General features: G+C 48.6%; 1 protein-coding gene across 14 annotated transcripts in view; it reads right to left on the reverse strand.

Moving 5' to 3' along the window:
- Positions 1 to 16,145, reverse strand: part of RALGPS1 (Ral GEF with PH domain and SH3 binding motif 1) — a 286,653-nt gene that overhangs the window by 127,554 nt on the left and 142,954 nt on the right. The window lies entirely within an intron of this gene.

Below are 16,145 nucleotides of genomic sequence, written 5' to 3' on the forward strand. Positions count from 1 at the left end.
CATGGTGCCTAGCAGACTGGCAAAAACGAAAAAATGTCAATCTCCACATTGACGAGGGAATGGAGAAATAGGTACTCTATGCACTCTGGGTGGAAGTAGACACTGATTCAATCATTTTGAAGAGCAGTTTGGCAAGAGCAGTTTGGTATATATCAAAATTTAAAACGTACTTAAACCTTTGGACTCACCAATCTCTCTTCTTAATGACAAAGTAATGCTGCCCTATGAGAGCCTTTTCTAGCAAAGTTGTACTGTGGAGAGACTGATGTCTACTGAAGCCTACTATGTGTTTGGAATTGGACTTGTGTCTCCTTACGTGACCTCACAGCAGCCTGTGTAGGAGGGACTGTTCCCCTCACTTCACAGAAGGGGAGAAAGTGAGGCTCACAGCCAGACTGCTGGTAAAATGCCCCAGCAGGAGTTAGTCCAGAAGGTTCTAGATGTCAAGCACTAAGAGTTCTCAACTCCCTTCTCCCAACTGCCTAGTCAGTGTTGGGGGTCACAGTGGAATCTGGACACTACTAGGTGTCCTCAGCCTCGGCCCAGACCACACCTACCCCCTCCCATACCTGGAGTCGGGTGTGTGGGATGCAAGGATTGACGGCAAAGGAAGATAGGGCCCAACCTTACCAGTCACTGGTCTTATGTCCAAACCCCAAAGCAGAGAGCTCTGGAAAGCCACACTAGACAAGGGGGAGCAACCCTTTACTAAACTAGCTGGGAACCAAACAAAAGCAGGGCCTGACGCCACTGGTTCTCCAACGCCACACACCCTGATACCCAAACCTGGGTCTTGGTCAAATCATACCCCAGCTATATGGAAGGAGAGGGAGGCATAAGCCCATCAGAGATGTGGAACCCACTCTCCCTGAAGTAAAATGGAGGAAGGGGAGCAAGTTTACCAAACCAACAGCATCAAAGAAGAGAACAGGGAGACGAGAGGGCTGTGCTCAGGCGCCACGCCTGGTGCCCAGGGAGTCGCCCCCCTGCCGGCAAACAGCACTCGGCACAACCAACACACATCAACAGTCCTCCTCGCCCATCCCGCCTGGGGACTTCTAAGGCCTACAGTCATAGGGGTCCTACTGTTACTAAGGTCTCCATGGTGAGTGCCTCTGCAGACCCAGAAGGAAGTCAGTGACACCTTGATCAGTGGAGGGCACCCACCTGCTGGGCTCCTGTGCAGAACACGGCAGGAAGACAGAGATGTTCCCCAAGCAAGTGACACTGAACAGGGCCCCCTCCCCCCGAATCTTGCCAATTTGATCCAGATTGAAAGAGAAACCTTTGAACTACTGCAAACACTGGGGATGGGAATCCATGATGTTCATACTCCGCAAATGCTCTTTGGGAGCTCAAGGGGTCCCCCCGATCTCCCAAGAGCACCTCATCTGCTTTATACAGTCTGGTAAAAACTCTCAGTTATAGTAAAGGAAAGCTAGAGAACTGGATTAAACAAAAAAAGGAACATTTTAAGTGTAACAAAATCTTAAACAGGCACTCTTTCAGCCTCGGTTTTTTCTGAGTCTCGAAAGGCTAAGGACAAAATCATAACTGATAAGAGCTCCCACGTTATGGACCAAAAGATGCAAGACCCTCCTTGCAAGAGGGAGGCCCCAAACTGGCTCTGCAGCATTAGCTGGTTGCCCACCTGCAGCCTGTGTAAGAGGCACAGAAAAAGTATCCCGGGGTGGGGGGATGACTCGTCCCCATGATATGCTCCCCCCTGCCACCACAGGGAGGGTAGGTGTTCCCCCTCCTTCAATCAGTGAGAGGAGCTTCCAGGGACCATTCCAAGAGTCTAGCACTACCATCTGACTCACACCTCAAGTCTGCAGGCCAGACGTGGAGAGCAGTAAGAAGCGGGTACTGCGCTGGGAGCAAAGGGCAAGCCCACCGATGGGGGCGGGGAGGCAAGGACACAGTTCCTAGGAACCAGAGGGCAGCCTGGATGGTGAGGAGGGGTGGTGCATGAGACCCAGGAGCCAAGGAGGGGCCATAAGTGGTCGGCTAGAGGAGAAGCACTGCCCCATGGAGGGAGCTGAGTCAGAGGTGCCCCGAAGGGAAATTCTGAAGAAGCAGCAACAAAGAGGGAGAAAAGACAGGAAGAGGGAAAAGACAGAGCGTGGGTACTCTGGGCAGCTGGCATACCCAAGGGTGCCAGCTCTGGGTTCCGACTGAACAGGCCATATCAGAGGGGCCCTTGCCTCTCCCTTGTCTGTCTCGTCTGTTCCAACTCCAAGGGCCACAAAGCTCAGTGGACCAGGAGGGAGGCAATAGAACCGCGGGGTCTGGTGGAGGCACCCGAGCATGTGCCCTCCCCCCCCCCCAGGCCTCCAGCAGGACCGGCTGTAGGAGTCCAGACTTCGGACTCCTACACTGGATGGTCTGGAGTGACGTGACTATCAACAGCAGAGAGACTTTGGGGCCGCTAAGTTCTCAGCATCGACTGGGAAAAGAACGAAGCCACAGAGTAGGCTGGAAAGGACACTGCGGAAAAATAAAGTTGGTTTCTTCTCACACCTGACTGGGTCCAGCTCATTTAATAAGCTGGTTACATAAGGACATGAGGTATCTCCCGGAGTCCGTGAGCAGGGACACAGCTGGGCCTCACAAGGACCAGGAACCAGAAACTGCCTGGAAAGCCTTCAAGAGGCCAGGAATCCGCCCTCTCAGCCTCTCTCTGTCCTTTCCCTCTCCCTGCCTGCAGGGTCTCTCTCTGTTTCTTGTGCATGGATCCGCTTTTCCCAGCATGGAATTTCTAAGCTCACATGTCCTCCTGGTCTGAGTGCCAGCAAAGACCTGAAGACTCTCTCCTCGCAGCCAACTCCCAGCCAGAGGACTCACTGGCCCTCTCGGGTTGGGTGTCCTCACTCTTATCGACTGGGCTCCGAGCAGAGCTGGTGGAAGGAACGCGGCTGCTGGAGCTCAAGGCTGTGGAAGGCATGGGGGAAGTTCCCACGGTCCCAGCTGAGCAGGGGTCAAGGCTGGCTCTATATCCAGAAAGGTGTCTGGACTATACTCCAGCTGTTGTTGGTCCCCATCCTCTCTGGAGACCATATTTTGCCAACTAGGTGGATTCTGTCCCATTACTCGTTAGATCACGTCCTATTCCCCAGCCCCTCCCCTGCTGACTCCTGCCCTCCCAGGCTCAGCTGTGTCACTAAACACGACTGACACACGGCTGTGCCCAGAGGGGCTCTTACTGCCCTTCCTGGATACGCCGGGTTTCTCAATAGTTTTCGTAGATATAGGAGGCAACAAGTTCCCCACTGCTGGGCTCTTCCAGGCAGTATTTGCTCTGGATAACACTCATACCACCCACAATCTATAGGCGCTGTCCATGTGCCAGGCACCATGTGTGTCTCTTTAAACTCTCACAACCACCCTGTGAGGTGGGTTCTACAATTACCCAACCTTCGACGTCACAGAAATTGAGGCTCAGAGTTGTACGTGACTTGCCCAAGAACATGCAGCCTGAGATGCTCAGGATGTGAGCTCGAGTCTGACTCCTGAGCTCCTGCCTCTGCAGGATTAGATCACTGTCCCCAATGATGAAATGAAATGACCAAGGCTCCTCTCTCACCCCATCATCACTTCCTGGTACGTCTGAGAATCTTGCAGCATGGAGCCTGCTGCCCACAGAAGTGGGTGTGTGAGCTGGCCAGCCAGCCTACCTGTGCAGAAGCAGCTGGATGGACAGTAGGTCCCCAGGTGTCAGGAAGTCAGTTCAGGGCTGTTTGCCCAATTTATCTCAGAGCTGAGGGCACAGAATAATAGGGGGCAGTGATGGAGAATATCTCTCAGCTTCTTGGGGCTCACAATCCTTTGCCAGGGCTAAAGTGGCTGGGCCCTGCCTCTCTCCCTTCCTCTTGGAGAACAATCTACAGACCAAGTGCCGCCCTTTGGCACTAGGAGTGTCCTGCTTGTGGCTGGTCTGGCTCTCACCTCATGTACCAATTCTATCTTGTCCAAGCCTTGGTCTGCACTATCTGGTAACTGGGTCCCTGTTGTGTTGGCTTATCTCCCATTTCCATGCCTTCAGGACAGGGGTTTGCTTGGCTAGTCTCTCTCAGATCCTGCAGTCAGGCCTGAACCAGCTCTAGCCTGGGACTCCACCCCTTGTGGACACATGCCTTGGTACCTACAGTCACTGGGACACTCCTGACCTGGGGTATCCCGGGTCAGCTCACCCAAACATGGGAACTCAGACACAGATAATCCCTCCCAGCCGTGCAGCCTTCCCAAAGCCCTTCCACACACAGCACCTCCCCACTGCTCGCCGACGGTCATGATACATCCATCTCCATGGGCGGGTCAGGGGTGCTTCCTTCCCGCTGCTGCAGTACATGTACCCTCCTAAAGTTGAGGGACATCTCACATTAGGAGGACAGCTCCCTGGGCAAGGGTGGACAGGCCACATTCGCCCTGACCCTTAGCAGAGCTGGGAGTGGCCCAGAACCCACAAGGGTAGCTAACAGAGCAAATGGGATTAGAATTGCCTTCCGGAGCAGTGCGATGACAGAGGCCAACGCCCTAGTCATCTGGAAGAGGGGAAAGAATTAGAGGAAGCACACAGCCTCCCTGGAGCCCAGAAAGCTGACCGAGCCCGAGGTGAGTGTGCCGGGCATCGGCTCCTCTCCACGGGAACCCGACAGCCAGGGCAGCGCAGGGCTGTGCTGGGGACGCGGGGAGAGGAATTAAGGACAGACATTCAGGATGCAGACACAGGAAGCAGGGGCAGCTGAGCAGCTGGGTGGGAGGTCTGAAGGCCTGGCTGCCTAGCCCAGGCCCAGGGAGCACGGGCTTGAAGTAGGAAGCAGCTTCTTTGTCAAGAGCACAAAGAACTAGTGGGTAGCGAAATGTGTACTAAAACCAGAGGCCATCTTTCACCTGTCATTTCATTATAAGAAACTGGTTGGTAATGGCTAGCACTGGTGAGAGCAGAGAAGACAGGCAGGCTGGCATGCGTGGGTGGGAGTGGAACTGTAACCCAGGAAGTGGGTTCCCCAGCAGCAGCGACCAAAAAGAAAGTCGCACGTCACCTCTGCCCAGCAATTCCACTTCCAGCTCTTGGTGTTTCAGAAATACTCTGGCAGGTGAGTAAAGATACAAGTAAAAAGGTGTTCTCCACTGCACCACCCGTCCAAGGGAAAAAGTAGAAACAACCTAAGCATTTATCAATTGGGGCTAAACAAATCAACGTACATCCAGGCCCCGTCCAACAAGGCGCCACGTGGCCACGGGTGCCACGGAGCCACTTGGAAGAATGAAGGAGTTCTGTACCTGCTGCCACTGAACAGTACCCACCACACTTCGAGTGGAACAAAAAGTAAGGTGCAAAACAAACTGTCTACCCAAAGGTTCCCATTTTGGTTAAAAAGCACGAGACTCTTCGCACACCCCCATGTGCACTGATACTTCTCCGTGTGGATTCAAGTGCCTGGAAGGACACACCCAACCTGCCAACACTGGCTGCCTCTGAGAAGTAGGAGGGGAGGAAGGGGATTTTCACTTTCTACTTTATAGACTTTCTAGTGTGAGTTTTACAACAAACAATGTGTTACTTTTGTCATTTTAAGAGTTTTTAAAAGATGAATGGGAGTTGAATGGCACTGCTGGGCACAGCCTTTCTGGCCGCAGGAAGCAGAGATCTTGCCCGCCCCCGCTTGAACAGGCACTCCTGGGCCCCTAAAGCCCTGGACGACTTACACTCTAGGCCTTTCTGAGGGTAACTTCCTGGGACCTTTCAGGCTCTAATCAGCTTGCCCCCAGGCACCTTCCTTCCTCACAGAGCTGCCAGAATTCATCTCCTCTCCACGGGGCAACCACCCCCTCTGCCCTAGAAGATTTCCTTCCCTCAAAATTAGCTTCTAATTTTGGGACCCAGCACTTCCTGCTGCCCCAGAGATCAATCTGACAGTCTTTTTTTTTTTTAATTAAGGAGGTTTTTTTAATGATAAATATTTTACAGAAAATAATTACTCCCTACAGGGTATTATCTGGAGTTCATTACATGGAATAATTTATTTGCTCTTTACAGCAACCCCATGAGGCAGATCCTGTGATTATTCCCATTTTAAAGATAATGAAGTAACATTTCCAAGAGGACTCAGCTCATTAGCAGTGGAGTCAGGACCTGAAAGAACGCAGTTTGCCTCCAGGGCTCTTGCTCTCAACTACTCTGACATATTGTCTCTGAGAAGTAAACAGAAAATAACACACATCTGAGGAATCTTGTCATCAACGGCTTGTCCTGGATGTATGGGTTCGTAGAGTCCTCTCCGTAAACAGTCAAGAGCAGGTAGGAAGTAATTCCTCCCTTTTGGCCCCTAGATTAGTCCCTTGTTCTAGACATCAGCTCAGCACCCATTGCCAGGGGTACATACCTCCATCTCTACCAGTAGAAGCCCAGGCCCTAGAGACTGAAGACCAGAGAGGGAGAGAAAGGGAGTCCTTTCCTCCCTACAGTCTGCTCTCTAGAGTCTGGAGTTTAGCCTGAGGCATCTGCTCTGTCTGGAGACTGTCAACAGCACTTATGTCCTTTTTCTATGTTGGCCCTACCTCCACAAGGGAGCAGGTCACAGCTCTGGATTTCCATCAATAAAGCAAACCCAAAATCGATACAGGAATTGGACACTTGTCCATTGCGTAAGTTGCTATGTGGGGCGGTTGGGACTCTCCTGATTTGTCTAGGTAGAACTCACCTCTGTCTGCCTGTTTGCCTGTCTGTCTCTCTCTAGGCCCAACTGTAACCTGCTCCTGATTCCATCATGGTGCCCGCTGTAGTCTCCTGCAGCAAGTCTGTAGGCACCTTGGGGACAGTGATTTGCCCTCTGCTTCTTTGGCGCCTCTCATTCCCCACGGTGGGCTCATATAAAATGTGTGTGCAATGGACGGATGAGTGAAAGGGTGACTTAATGTATTTCAAACTATTTCTAACATCCACAATCTGACAGTCTTTTGTGTGTGGAGTTTTACAGCTGATTTTGTTCCAATACAGATGGGGCAACAAAGTAACAAATGTGGGGTAGTGATAAAGTTGGTGCAATGCACTAGTTATCCATTACTGTGTGACAACCTACCTCCAAATTTAGCACCTCACAACAATAAACATTTGCCGTCTTGCAGTTCTGTGGGTCAGAAGTTTGGGTGTGTTTTAGCTGGGCATCTCTGGCTTAAGGTGTCTCATGAGATGACAGTCATGGAGGGGCTGCGGCCTCCTTTGAAGGCTCCACTCAGGCACAACCTGCTTCCAAGTTCACCCACGTGGCTATCGGCAGGACTCACACCCTCACCACACAGGCCTCGCCAGAGGACAGCCAAACACATGGCTGCTGGATTCCCCCAGGATGCGTGAGCCAAGAAAGAGTAAGACGACAGCAACACCCAACAGAGAAGCAGTCTTTTTATAATCGAATCCCGGAGTGACATCCCATTATTTCTGTCATATAGGATTTGTTAGAAGCAAGTCAGTATGTTCTGCCCATGTTCCAGGGGAAGGGACTACACAAGGGATCGTTGGGGGCCAGCTTAGAAGCTACCTACCACGTGAAATCTTCCAGATTCTCAGGGCCATCGTCCTAACTCTTTCCAAAAGAGACGTCCCAATGGCCCCGCGTTATTCCTGCAGCTGGAGAAACTCTAGCCTTTCCTCTATCCCTAATCCTTCTCTTCTTTAGGGCTGGCGGGCCCTGGGAAGGCCCTCCTTCTCCCACCTTGAGCCCCTGTACCACACAGGAGGGCCCTGGAGACATTCCTCTCTTCAGCCCACTGTCTGGTTTCCCCAGAGGGTAAAGGTCTGTTAGCAGGAACATATGGCATAATCTGAGGTTAGTGGTGGGGCTCTGGGGTCGCAGCACTACGATGTGGCAGTAGTAAGTGGTGAAACTTTTAACAAGTCTTATTACGCTTCTGCAACTGTGACATAAGTTAAAAATAGTGCCTTCCTCAGAGGAAGGAGTGTTGGGAGGATTAAATGAGATCATGAGTGTAAAGCGCTCGGTGCGGGGCCTGTTGTGTGGTGGAAGAAGTAAACGTGAGTGCTGGTCATTTTTATTATTGTCAGCTTCTAATTAGAAGTCCAAAGACTAAGGGTCAAAGAGGAGCAGTTGTCTGATGACTCCACAGATTCCTGCTATGGAAACACACCTGCACTTGCACAAAATGGGCTCGTGCTCTCATCTCCTTTCCGGGGTTCAGACAAAACTGCTCGACCCAGAGAAAGGCTGACTGCAGGTCCTCCCTGTGCCCCAGAAGGGACGAATGTGACCAGCTGCTCAGATCTGGGCAGCAAAGCCTGAAGGAAAGAAACCTCTCCCCCAGCGTGTTTTCCTCCCATGCTGCTTCTCTCCATGGAGACAGATGTTAAATGGAGGATGCATAAGTTAAGGCAGGGTGGAACCCCAGCCATGAGCATGAGGTCTTGAGTTAAACTTGGTGTCTGCCTGGCGTACAATGTTGGTAAGTCATAAGTGAAACAGTAGGGTTTTTTCATTCGCAAAATGGGGATTTTAATAACATCCACTGGCTTTTTGTGAAAATTGAGCAAGACTGTGAAGTCCCAGAGAAATGTGGATTTTAAGGTAACAAATCCTGAGATTGCAAAAGTAAAGGCAAAATTCTCTCTGGAAGGGAGAGATTTAAAACCATATGCAGCTGATGACTCAAAAAAATAATGGGAAAGGTTTCCTTCATTTGGGATGTGTTGTGTCTTTGTGATTATTCTGTTGATCGAGAAGCATGTTTGAGATGCATCAGAAGGTAGCTTTTCCCTGCTTGCTGGGCCCCAGAGGGGGCTGGATCCTTCCTTTATCTGGAGAAGGAGAAACTTGATCAAAGGCTCTCCTGGGCTTGTTGCGCCCTGTAGCACGTGGCCATCGGGCAAAGAGGAGAAAGGCACGGCTCTGGGCTCCAGAAGTAGGCATTCCAGAACGCAGGCTTAAGCTTTTCTTTGTGGCACTGACATCCCCTTAGCCATCCCCGAGCTGTGCTTCCCTGGCTAAGGAAGGAGGAGCCTGGGGCTTCCCTGGTGGCGCAGTGGTTAAGAATCCACCTGCCAGTGCAGGAGACACGGGTTCGAGCCCTGGTCCGGGAAGACCCCACATGCCGCAGAGCAATTAAGCCCACGCACCGCAACTACTGAGCCTGCACTCTAGAGCCTGCGAGCCACAAGTACTAAAGCCGGCGTGCCACAACTACTGAAGCCCATGCGTCTAGAGCCTGTGGTCCACAACAAGACAAGTCACCACAACGAGAAGCCTGCGCAATGCAACGAAGATTAGCCCCCACTAGCCGCAATTAGAGAAAGCCCACATGCAGCAAAGAAGACCCAACACAGCCAAAAATAAAATAAATAAAATAAATAAATTTATTTTTTAAAAAAGGGGGGGACTTCCCTGGTGGCGCAGTGGTTAAGAATCCGCCTGCCGATGCAGGGGACATGGGTTTGAGCCCTGGTCCGGGAAGATCCCACATGCCGCGGAGCAACTAAGCCCGTGCGCCACAACTCCTGAGCCTGTGCTCTAGAGCCCACGAGACACAGCTACTGAGCCTGCGCTCTAGAGCCCGCGAGCCACAACTACTGAGCCCGCGTGCCATGACTACTGAAGCCCACACGCCTAGAGCCCATGCTCCACAACAAGAGAAGCCACTGACCGCAATAAGAAGCCCGCGCGCTGCAACGAAGAGTAGCCCCCGCTTGCTGCAACTAGAGAAAGCCCGTGTGCAGCAACGAAGACCCAACGCAGCCATAAATAAATAAATTTATTAGAAAAAAAAGGAGGAGACTGGCTGTACACAGGTTCATCTGGAGAGACTGGGTAGGAAAGCAGGAGATGACTGGAGGGAGGGATCAGGGTTTGTGGCCAGGCAGCTGGCTGAGGCACCAGAAACGACCAAGATGGATCTGTGGAACAAATGAGTATTCCTTGGGGATTCTTGGGAACACATGGGGTGGGGAACTGAAGGGAAAAAAGGCTGAATTTCCTGCATGCGGAATGGAATTTTTTCAGTTGGGAGTTAAAGGAAAGAATTAGCCTTAATGCTGGCAAACTTGGGGACAGGTGGATAACACTGTGGTAACCCTAACTTGGGAGCCATCGGACTTTGGTCCTGGGGTGGTACAGGCCCCCACCAAAGGGGCAACAGCCACTCTGATTCGGTTCTGGGAAGCAGAAGATCTGCCGGCATCCATCAGTTCAAGCCCCCTGCCTTCTGGAGGGAGATCAAGAGAGCACGTGCCCGTGCCCTTTCATCTCTGCTCAAATGCGTACATCCTTCATTCTCAAAGCCCAGGCACAGGGAGATGCATGCGTCTCCAATCCGGTATGAGGGACATGCTCACTGATAACTGTTTTAGGTCTCTCCAAGGCTTTGCTCTAAAATGAACTGTTTTCAAAAGGGCTTCCCCTTCCCCTCCCCCACCCCCACCCCAGCAGTTCCTGAAATACGGTGATGCACCACAGGCTTCTGCATGGTCCCCTGCCTGGTTTTCCCTCCTCCAGCCTGACCTCCCCCAAGCCGGACACCTGCTGTCGGCCAGGAGACCCGTGTTCAAGGCAAACCCAAGCCAACCATGCCCTTGCTCAAAACCCTCCTGGTCCCCTACTGCTCGTGGAGGCCAGAGCCTGAGCCCCCCACTCCCAGTGTGCAGGCCCTAAGCAACCTCACCCCTCTCTCCCACTCCAGCTGCTTCTCACGACACCCTCCTCCTGATTCTCTACTCTCCAGGCAGTTTTCCCAGCAAACATGTTTTTCCCCACTTCAGGGCTCTTGCACAAGCCGCTGTCTTTGTCTGGGATGCTCACATGCCACCTCTTCATCCAGCTTATTCATCTTTTAGGGCTTCCCTCCAGAAAACCCTTGCTGGTCCCCCAACCTGGGATGGGTCCCCCTTTATTCACTCCTTTGCCTTTCCCTCCACAGTGCTCGGCTCACTTTGGTTTCTAGTTCACTGCCAGTGATCAGATCTGGGCCGTGAGCGCCACCAGAGCAGAACTGAAGTCTGATGCCCGGGTGAGAACACACCCACCTTGCAGAGGGCCTGGCGTGTGAGGCCCTCAGGCTCAGAGTGTGAGCCCCTCACCCCCAGCTGTTCTGGGGGCTTTGGGGCATCAACGTAAATGCTTCTTTTTGACCAATGACCACTTCTTTTTGAAAGTCCTTTTAGATATCCCACAGTTTAAGTCTGTTAATTTTATACTCAGAATTTGGAAACAACTTGCCTTTATTTTAAACTTCAGAGTCCATATTTGAACATAAAACCTTGCTTTTTAAAAATGGGAGGGTTTGGCTGTTTGAAGGAATAGCTTAGCTTCTAGAAATTTACTTCACATATTAGAAGTCTGGGTAAATTTACCAGGAATCTAAATGTTCTCTAACTATTCAGAACTGTCAGAATGCCTAGTTTTTGTTCCTTGAGAGATCACAATTTTCCACACTGCCTATAGTTACTTTTAGAATCAGGCTCTAAACCTTTTAAAATCTATTACATTTGTAATTTTATTTAGCTATTTCCTGGAGGGAACTATAGGTTCTGAAAACCAAACACCCTCTAAATCAATAAAGCTACTTGGAAGTAAATGGTGTAGCCACGCTTCACAGCTCATTGCCTGCTTTTGTTATCACTTTGACCTGAACTGGGTATTTACAAGGAGTAGCTATCAGATAAAATTAAGCTGCAAATAACTGACCTGACTATTTCCCACAACTATTTTTGCACTTTGAAGTAAATGGGAATAAACTTTTTGAGACAAAGAGAGTCTTATTTTTGAAATGTAGTAAGTTTTTCCCTCAGTGTTTTTTAAATTATGCTTCACAAAAAACAGTGCACCAAAGTGCAGCCAACTGGCTCTAAAATTTGCATTGGAAGGAGATGGAATACACACCCACATGGTTAATAAGGTGCCAGTACTACATGAGGGTATCTTTACATGGAGTAAGAGACACATGTGTGAATAGTCCCAGGAAACCAGTTAGTGTAGAACCTTCCACAGAGGTTTAAAAGAATCGTTACAAAAGTAAAACCTATACTTGCTATTAGAGGCAAATAACCACTGAAGCAGCGTTCAAAGTCTCAAGCAGGAACTAAACGAATGAAGCAGCTGGAAATATCGAGGACTGACCTCAAGTCCCTCCCAGAGAATAACTCCCTCTCCCCCAAGGAAAACACCTACAGTGAGGACGTTGCCAGGGGAAAAAGAAATGGTTTCAGACATTTTTTCCTATATTGTACCTTCCAGGAATTATGTAACTCTTCCTCTTTTGATAAACAAATCCATCCCCAGGACAAGTTGGGTTTTCAAGAGGAATCCAGCACTAAAGCCACAACCTGGATTTGGGCAGGGTATGTCCATGGCAATCAGAGGTGCAGGGAGGCCTTAGCTGCCCTCAGGACGGATGGCCCCGCTGAGCCTCAGAATGGGGTCTTTCTTCATTCTTTTTAATGAAACCGTGCCCCCCACCCCCCGCCGCCATGGTAAACCCTCACACACCGTCCTGAGGACAGAAAGCACATTGGAGTCGCCTCCTGTTCTTTCAGTCTGACTTGTACACTGCAGGAGTCATTCTGATGCAAGGATGAGAAATGCAGTCCGATTGGCTCAAGTGGGGAGGGAAATCCTCGTAGCGGGGAAGGAATAGGAGCAGGCGGTGGAGCTAGGCTCACTCAGGGACAAGGAGGGTCTTACAGGAGAACAGAGGCCCGTACGGAGTCTCTTGGGAAGTACCTGCCAGGAAGAGGCAGCTGAGATGAGGTGATCAGGGACAAGGAGGGGGCATCTGTCCAAAAACTCAGTGGCAAGGGGCCCTGGCACGGACTACATGTCCGCTGCAAGTGTGGACCTATCCTGCGGCCTGATGAGAGCCATCATGGTCACGCACGAGGGGCATCTGGCCAGAGGCCTGAATAGGGGACTCATCTGAAAGGGAGGGGTCTGGGAGCATACGCTGAGTCTGATGAGAAGGGACACAGGTCAGCAAGGGGAGATGGTATTCACTGAGTCAGCCCTTGGCTGAGGCCCACCGACCAATCTCTCAGAAGCCCAAGACAGCACTGGTTTGTGGTCCAAGAACAGAGTGTCACAAGAAAGAGCCAAGACAATTCATCCCACTTCACATAGCACCCGATGGAGGCCATTCACAAGTCATAAATGGCAGAGGACATACAGGTGGCAACTGAAAGGGAGGAGTAGGAAAATAATGACCTGAACAGTGGAGGTAGGCTGTCAGGAGAGGGCAGTGTTAAGAGCTTAGGGCTTAGGGCTTCCCTGGTGGCGCAGTGGTTGAGAATCTGCCTGCCAATGCAGGGGACATGGGTTCGAGCCCTGGTCTGGGAGGATCCCACATGCCGCAGAGCAACTAGGCCTGTGAGCCACAACTACTGAGCCTGCACGTCTGGAGCCTGTGCTCCACAACAAGAGAGGCCGCGATAGTGAGAGGCCCGCACACCGCGATGAAGAGTGGCCCCCACTTGCCACAACGAGAGAAAGCCCTCACACAGAAACGAAGACCCAACACAGCCAAAAATAAAAAAAATTAATTAATAAAAAAAAGAACTTAGGGCTTATAGCCACACCACTGGGCCAAGGCCTGGCTCTGCCACTCTCCAGTTATGTGACCCGGGGCAACCTCTCAGCACCTGCTTATTCACTGGGCCATTTTGTGAGCATTCATTGAGATGGTGCATTAAAATACCTAGCAAGGTACTGGGCACAGAGAAAGGAGACAATCAACAGCAGCTCTTGTGATCATTTTACGAGAGAGAAGAGGCCATCCTTAACGATCCTGGAGCACCTCTGCTAGTTGAACCAGTGGGCTGCACCCTAATGCCATCAACCCATCCTCCAATTGATTAGCCCCAGGCAAGGTGGGAATGGGCTTGGGAGCTGCGCACACCAACATGCCCTCCACCTGCAGATCTGAGAGGAAAGGCGCTGTAGTTTACAGCAAGCCGTAAGATGAGAACAAGGACAGGATAAGGAAGCGTGAAAAAAGAGTGATAATGCAATAACATGGCTTAAGTCTAAACAAATGGGAAGGACTTTTACTCCCCTAATAAAGGCAAGATCTCTCATATTGGGCCCAACTACATACGGTTTTTAAGGATCACACTTAAGACAAAACAACTTAAAATATTAAAATGCAAAATATAGTCAAAGATCTATAAAATGAATGCAAAGGAAAAATAAATCAGATTTCAAAGAATTAACACTAACGAAATAAAAGCAAATAATAAATGGAATCAAGATCATTTTGTATGGGACACACTTCATAATGAATCTGCAACTGTTATAAGCTTCTATATAGTCATTCGTTGGTATCCATGTGGGATTGGCCCCAGGACCCCTGCAGATACCAAAATCCAGGGATGCTCAAGTCCCTTATGTGAAATGGCATAGTATTTGCATATAACCTACACACACCCTCCCCTACACTTTAAATCATCTCTGGGTTACTTGTAACACCTAATACGATTAAAAGCTATATAAATAGTTGCCAGCACCTGGCAAGTTCAAGCTTTACTTTTTGGAACTTTGTGGATTTTTTTTCCAGAATATTTTCAGTCGAGAGTTGGCTGAATCCATGAATGCAGAACCTAGGGATATGGAGGGCCAACTGTATACTAAATAATGTAAGGCAGAAACTGTTAGAAATGCAAGGGGACTCTAAGACATATTTCTGTCCTTGATAGACCAGGTTGTCAAAAATGAAAAATGTGAATGTTGTAATGATAAGAGTAACTTGAGAGATTACATCTTTTCCAGTGCCCATGAAATATTTATACCAACTGATGTTATATTAAACCACAAGACAAATATCAAACATTTTAAAAAACCTAGAAAGCATATGTGTCATATGTTCTAAAACAATGTTAAAAAAAATTAGAGAGAAGACCATTTTTAAAAACCAAAGCCCTTCATAGCTGTGTTATGCATAATAGTGAAATAGTGAGCCAAAATAGTGTTATCCAAAAAGTGAAACAACTCACATATCCGTCAAATGATGATAGATAAATAAAATGTGGTACATCCATTCAATGGAATATTATTTGGCAATAAGGAGGAATGAAATACTGATCATGCTCTAACAGGAATGAACCTTGAAAACATGATGCTCAGGGAAACAAGCCAGTCATAAAAGACCACATTGTACAATTCAATTCATATGAAATGTCCCAAATAAGCAAATCTATGAAGACAGAAAGTAGATTAGCAGTTCATCTAGGGCTGAGGGTGAGGGGGTAGAAGGCAGGTGGCTAGAAGGAAAAGGAGTGACTATGAATGGGTATGGGGTTTCTCGTTGGGGTGATTAAAAAGTTCTAAAATTGACTGCACTTATGGTCGTACAACTTTGTGAATATACTAAAAACCATCGATTGTACATTTTAAATGGATGCTACATGAATTATAACTCAATAAAGCCATTTGAAAAAACCAAAAATAAAAACTCAAGCCCTTGAAAATTAAAAAAAACCACTACCTTAAATACACTTGGATAAAAGAAAAATTGAAACTATAATTACAGAACATTTAAAGATATCACTGAGTACACTATGCATTAAAACATGTAGGATACAACAAAAGCAGCAATTAGATGGAAATATATACCCTTAACTGTTTTCCAAATGAAAGTAGAAAGAATAATATATATACAAATAAGCCAATAATTTGTTTACAATAACAAAACAACTTAAGGAAAGCAGAAGAAATGAATTATAAAAGACAAACGCGTAAATTCCATATTTCGTCAAATTTAGGATGTCATCTATTATAAATTTAGGATGCACCATAATTTTATGTAACACTAAGAAAAACTGCTGCCAATTAAACAATGTCACAATGCTTTGTTAGCATCAATTGAAAGATGCATCCCAATTTGAGAGATTTAAAAATGTGGAGGAAAAAAGCACATCCTAGACTAATGGAATATAGTAGATTAGAAAGCAGGAAGACAATGTGACTGATAAACAAATACGAAGTCTAATTCTTTGGAAAGACCAACAGACGTACCTCTGGCAAAGCAAATTAAAAACAGAAAGAGAAAACAAAAATGAAAACAATTAGGAATGCAAAGCAAATATAACCATACATACACAGGAGGTTAACATTTATAGTGATTATATAAAACCCTATGTTCAAAAAAAT

This window comes from Globicephala melas, chromosome 6 (genome assembly GCF_963455315.2).
Source record: "Globicephala melas chromosome 6, mGloMel1.2, whole genome shotgun sequence".
NCBI classification, from domain to species: domain Eukaryota; kingdom Metazoa; phylum Chordata; class Mammalia; order Artiodactyla; family Delphinidae; genus Globicephala; species Globicephala melas.